Genomic DNA, 6000 nt, shown 5'->3' with positions numbered 1-6000 from the left:
AACATAAAGATGCCATTGTGTTTAGAAAGAACGATAAGATAAGGTAGTCTGCTCTCTCCAAACTCACCCAATCCGAATATATTGCAGTTTCAACTAGCAAAAATAGTTATTGCATGCGCACAAATTTCCCACACATTTTATACTCTGCAGCTGGCATAACAAGTCATTATAAACACATTAAGGGAAAAATAATTTAACAGCAAACTGTCCCTTTAAAGAGCTATAAAATGCTCAAGTGTATTGTGGATGCTAGATTTACTTTATTTCACTATTTACATTGTGCATGCAACATATGAGAGGATTTTTTTGGGTTAGGCAGCAATCTAAAACAACAAAACCTGATTAGCTTTGTGAGGTAAGTGTGGTCTTTTGCTCACGCTGTGCTTTACATTCTACAGTTTATTTTCCAATCTGGAGAGTTTTCCATGCAAAAAAAAAAGTATGCAACTTGTGTGGCCTTTGATTCTTTTTCTATGGCATTCCAAATGATTTAAAGCATGGCTGTTTGAATTAGTTGATCCATTTAAATGATCCATTTATATAGCGCATTTGGGTGTGTTTTTTAAAATTGTATAGTTTTGCTTATTTTTAAATAACATTGTGCTGATTTTCAGACTCCTAACCAAGCCCCAAAGTTTTAGATGTATACTGATGTATACGAACTTCAGACTGCTTCTGTTTGTATAATGAGTCTTTTCATATGCAGGAGAGGGGGTTCTGCTATCAGCCCCTTTCAGTGGATGTCCCAGGCTAATCTCATGAACAGTGATAATTTGGGAGCTTCTAAGTAAGTTTTTAAAAGATTTTATACTGGATTTTTATATCAGTATCTGTGCATATTCTTCTTTATAGTAGTGTCTATTACATGCAGTTAAATGAAAATTGGTGTATACTGTCCCTTTAATGTGTTTCCAATGACTTGTTATACCAGCTACAGAGTATAAATGTATGAGAAATTGCTTTTTAATGTTTATTTTGTATATAAAATAGCTGGTTTTGTGCTTTTAAACCAAATCCCATTACAATGAGGTGAGCTTCCTTGGAAATCAGATGTCCTTATTTTATCACTTTCTGTACACACAAATACTTCCTTCTCTCATTTTAGTCTGTATATCAAAGCCCAGCCCATACTTAGGCCCTGATATTCAAAACATCTCTGCTCAGGTGAGATGATCTAAAATGATCCTCCATCACCGCAAGATCCCTAGTGAAGTTTCCAAAGACAGATTTTGCTTTTCTGTAAGAACAGCCCTGTGTAATATAGCACGGCATAACATGACAGTTCTGCTGCATTTACACTTTATACTTTATATGTTATATCAATTTACACTTTAGATTAAATTAAATTTACACTTTAGATTAAATTTTATTAGACAAACTTTGCACTTTCTATTTTGTATTTTATTTTGTGTACAGCAGTGTATTTAGTGATTTTACAAATTCTGATTATAGAGCAGACTTCACAGAGGCAGAACTCACTGAATTTTCTACGAAAAGGGAGTAACCTGGAAATCCCAGAGAGATAAAGGGGTTGCCTTACATAAAAAGTAATGAAGCTCTATGAGATACAAAATTTCACATGGGAGAGAGAAGACAACTAGAGAACCCCTGGGGCTAATATAAAGGCTCAGTTTGCATCGATTCCATATTAAACTGAAATGTTTTCACTACAATTTAACTTGCTTTTGTCTATATTTTAGTATATATTACAATAAGTCTATAGGGCATTTTGAGCAAACTTCAATTGCATACAGCTGACGAGACAAATCCGTGAGACCAGCTTGCTTAAAATGCTTACAAAATTTCACAACGCTGCAATATTGTCTGCTAACGCTGGGTTTCTGAAAACCTGTAATGGCAGCACTATAGGGCGGTGAGCGGTGGAAATAACTTGCAAGTTAGCACCGAGCCGCTCTTACTGCAAAACTCGTAATCTAGCCGTGAGTCACCTGATGAATAAGAATCAACCCTGACACTCACAATTGATGTGTCTACGGTCTCACCTGATCCAGATGCCAGCGAGGGTCCTAGAACTGCCACCAGGGGGTTAACTACAACTCCAGTTCCAGACGGTACTGCTCCTGTGAATCCTCAAGCATTCATGGGATTCCCAGATAACATTGCAGGAGAAACTTCCTGTGTAAATGGAAATTCTGCATTCTGCCTAAAAGTACTCCGGTTTGTACAGCTCCAGCTTCCATGATCTCTGAACAAGAAAAATTTGAGGTGGTATCACTGGAATCAACATTGGAGCTAGTATCCCCCTAGCCCCAGGATCACCTAATAAACTTTGCATTAAAACTGCTGTTGTTCTGTGCCAGGAGCTAAGAGTGCAGAGCTTGCACATGTGCTGCTGTGCCTTGCAGTAAAAAACAAAGAAAGAGAGAAGCGCAACTCCAATTCAAGAAAGTAAAATGAAACTTTATTCCCCTCCACACACTAATGTGGCTACTCACAGGATAAAATGTTAATGCCCATAAAATCCATATATAAACAGATGCCAAAACTTACAAAAGTACCTGTATATTGAGACACTGCTCCCTTTTCCCGGCTTCTCGACTTCTAGGTGTCTCGGAACAGAGATTCAAACAGGGATTCAAACTGCCCTCGGCTCTAGACCGTAGGATCCTCCAATAGATGAGGACCTACGGAAGCCTCACAGGGACAAAACAGTTCCAGTAAATCTCTACGCGTTTCGTTCCGATCCACGGTGCTTTCTCAAGAGTACTGGATACCTTGACTAGCCTCCTAGATATAGGATGATAGAGTCCATCATTTTTAATTGTGTATTAACTCTTTCATGACTTGATCAAATATCTAGGGGCAAAGGCGAGGAATACATATATTTTTTTCACAACAGCCAAAAATAGTACATATGATGTAATTTATCAGAAACCATATATGTTTAAAAAAATCATTAAAAGGTTTAGAAACCATTCAATAAAAGTGCATTATACATGTATGTAATATTAGAAGAACCTCTTCAGAACCCTAACCTAAAAGAAGAAAATTCATATGTCTTTATATTTAAAAAATGTAATAACAACAATGTATCTAAAAGTTTATAAAAATGCTTGTATATCTAATTCTATATTAAGCCCTCTTGGTTGTAAGCAATCAAGTGTTTTAATCCAAAATGTTTCTTGTTGTTGTTTGAGTAATCTATTTGTGTCCCAAATGTTAAGATCTTTTGGATTTTGGTTGTGTATTAGTTTAAAATGGTAAGACGCTATGATTTTCAAAACCTGTTTCTATATTTCTTATATGCTCCCTCAGTCTATATTTCATTTTTCTTTTTGTGCTACCTACATAGATCAACTCACACTTGCACCTTAATTGATAGACTACGTAGGTAGAATGTCAGGTGCATCTACTTTTGCATTGGAACGTTTTGGTCCCATTATAGTTCATAAAATTTGCACTATCCTGTCCTATGCAGGGGCACATTATACAATCTTTTTGTTTACAGACCAGGAGAAGCCACATACCAATTTGACAGTCCCATAGTTTGGGTTTGTGGTCCCAATTTCTTGGGGGCAATATCATTTTTAATATCTTTACTCTTCCTAAACAATACTTTTGGTTTATTCCCTAAGATCTGGTTTAAAACGGGATCAAATTTTAAAACTTTCCAGTGTTTATTCAAGATCTGTTTAATTTTGTAATGTTGATTATTATATTGAGTAATTAATTTTGGATGTGATTCTACCTGGCTCATATTCTTTTTTGTAGTTTTATTTTTATCAGGAATTATTAGAGACTTACTATCCATATTATCCACTCTTCTTTTATTATCCTCTAATAGGTTTGCACTATACCCTTTCTCCAGAAATGTATTTGTCAATGTTAGTGCTTCCTTATTATTATAATCCTCTAAGGTGGTGCAGTTTCACTTGATCCTTTGATACTGTCCTAAGGGGATGTTGTTTTTCCATTGCTTTAGGTGACCACTGTTTGTGTTCAATAGACTATTTCTGTCAGTTGGCTTACGATCATTACTAACTGCAACCAAATTTGTGTCGCTATCATGGTATAAAGTTAGGTCCAGAAAAACGTCAGACTCCGGGAAACAAACATAGTTCAAGTTAAGATTATAATCATTATTTTTTATGTGTGTGATACATTTCTCCATATCTTCAACAGGGCCCTGCCAAATAATCAGAATATCGTCTATGAAACATGATATATTTTATAATGTTCCCCACAAATGGATTGTTCACCGAAATTAAATTATCTTCAAAGAACGACATGTACAGGTTTGCATATGAGGGGGAGAAGGTAGTCCCCATTGTGGTCCCCTGTATCTGTCTATAAAATGTGCCTTCAAACAAAAAAATATTTATGTTTTAATATAAAATTAATAGTGTCTAAAATAAACTGAATTTGTGTGTGGGGTAATCTGCTTTTGCTACAAGCTTGTTTAATCATAGACACACCTTTTTCATGCGGTATGCTCGTATAGAGAGCAGATACATCGCATTTGATAAATACAAAATCTTGTTTCTACCTTCTACTTTATTGATCACATCGATTGTATCTCTTAAGTAGGCCCTTGTAGTTGTTACTAGCGGTTGTAAGAAGGAATCAATGTATTTGGAGAGATTATCACACAATGAGCCTATACCCAAAACTATAGGTCTGCCCAATAGTACTTTTGGATCTTTGTGGTTACTGAATCAAACATATTATGAACTAACAATTTATGTACTAATAGACAGCGTTCCCTAAATTTATTAGAAGGTAATAGCAACTCAGATTATCCTGAGGATCCAGCTCAATTATTTAGAGACCTAGAGAAATTGTTAATGAAAGACACCAAAGAATGGCAAGATCTGGTTTTACTTGACAATTATATTCTGCATGATGTTATCCCTAGGGGCCTAAATTCCCAGCATTCAACATGGATGAGGTAGAATATCAAACAGAATGGGAAGAAAGTTTACATAATTACTCTAAGGGCCTGATTACATTATTTATCAAATACAGGGAACATAAACTAGAAATATTGAAAGTGCAAATTGACCAGATTGTTACAAAGATTCAACCTTTCGAGTCAATCCAGAAATGGAAGGATTTAAACACAAATATTTAGAATAGTGTGAACAAGGCCTCCAAAGAACTAGAAGCTATAAAAAAACAAAAAAATTCATTGGGACTTGGAGGATTTTAGGACAGATCAGTTTTTTTCCTACAAGAAATTAACAGCACCACATTTAATACATAATAGTGAACACAAATCAGAACAGAATCATGGAGATAACACTAATCATAAGTATTATCCATCTCAGAATAAAACAACATATAACAACAACAATAATTATAAAAACAAGAATAATAGGGTCCATACTATAGAGAAGAACACTATATTGGGTAAAGAGAAAATACACAAAGAAGGGACACAAAGAGATCAGAGAAACAATACAGGGAACAATATCCCTCTAGAAAATAGATTTTTAGGTTTGGATCAATATCCCCAATCCCCACAATGGCACCAACAGGGAGCGAACCCCAAATGGAGAAATAAAAATCGCTACAATACACCTAAGAAAGGTTCTCCCAAGCCCAATTTTAACAATAAACATAATAATTTTTTTTAACAATAAACATAATCATTTTTTAGGAGTTCCCCCTGGAGACAACAGGGTAGGAACTACAATATGGAGCCACACAACCAACAAAAACCCCTAAACCAGAGAAACCCCAAAAGGCCTGTAGAAGAGGACAATATAGAGGATGCAGAGTGGGAAAGAAAACAAGAAAGAAGAAACAGAGAAAGATGGAATTAGAGAGTGAAATGCAAATGATATTTAAGTTGTCCAATAAGTCATTTACCCCACATGAGTTAATTTTATTGGCAAAAGGCTTAAATTTTAGGCAGCCCAACAATTTTGAAATTTACATTGATATCCAAAGGTATATTAGAAAATTTACCCTTAAACGACATTTCAATAAGGTAGGGGCAACTGACATTATTAGTATGGATGCTTGGTGTAGGGAAGA

At 35.3% G+C, this 6000-nt stretch overlaps 1 protein-coding gene across 1 annotated transcript in view; it reads left to right on the top strand.

Moving 5' to 3' along the window:
- Positions 1–768: 768 nt before the first annotated feature.
- RAB3D (RAB3D, member RAS oncogene family) overlaps positions 769–6000 on the top strand; it is an 86993-nt gene continuing 81761 nt past the window's right edge. The window contains exon 1 of the mRNA XM_053717850.1: positions 769–787. The gene's annotated coding sequence lies outside the window, so the exon portion shown is untranslated. The remainder of the gene's footprint in view (positions 788–6000) is intronic.

This window comes from Bombina bombina, chromosome 6 (genome assembly GCF_027579735.1).
Source record: "Bombina bombina isolate aBomBom1 chromosome 6, aBomBom1.pri, whole genome shotgun sequence".
NCBI classification, from domain to species: domain Eukaryota; kingdom Metazoa; phylum Chordata; class Amphibia; order Anura; family Bombinatoridae; genus Bombina; species Bombina bombina.
This window is presented reverse-complemented; position numbering and strand designations above follow the sequence as displayed.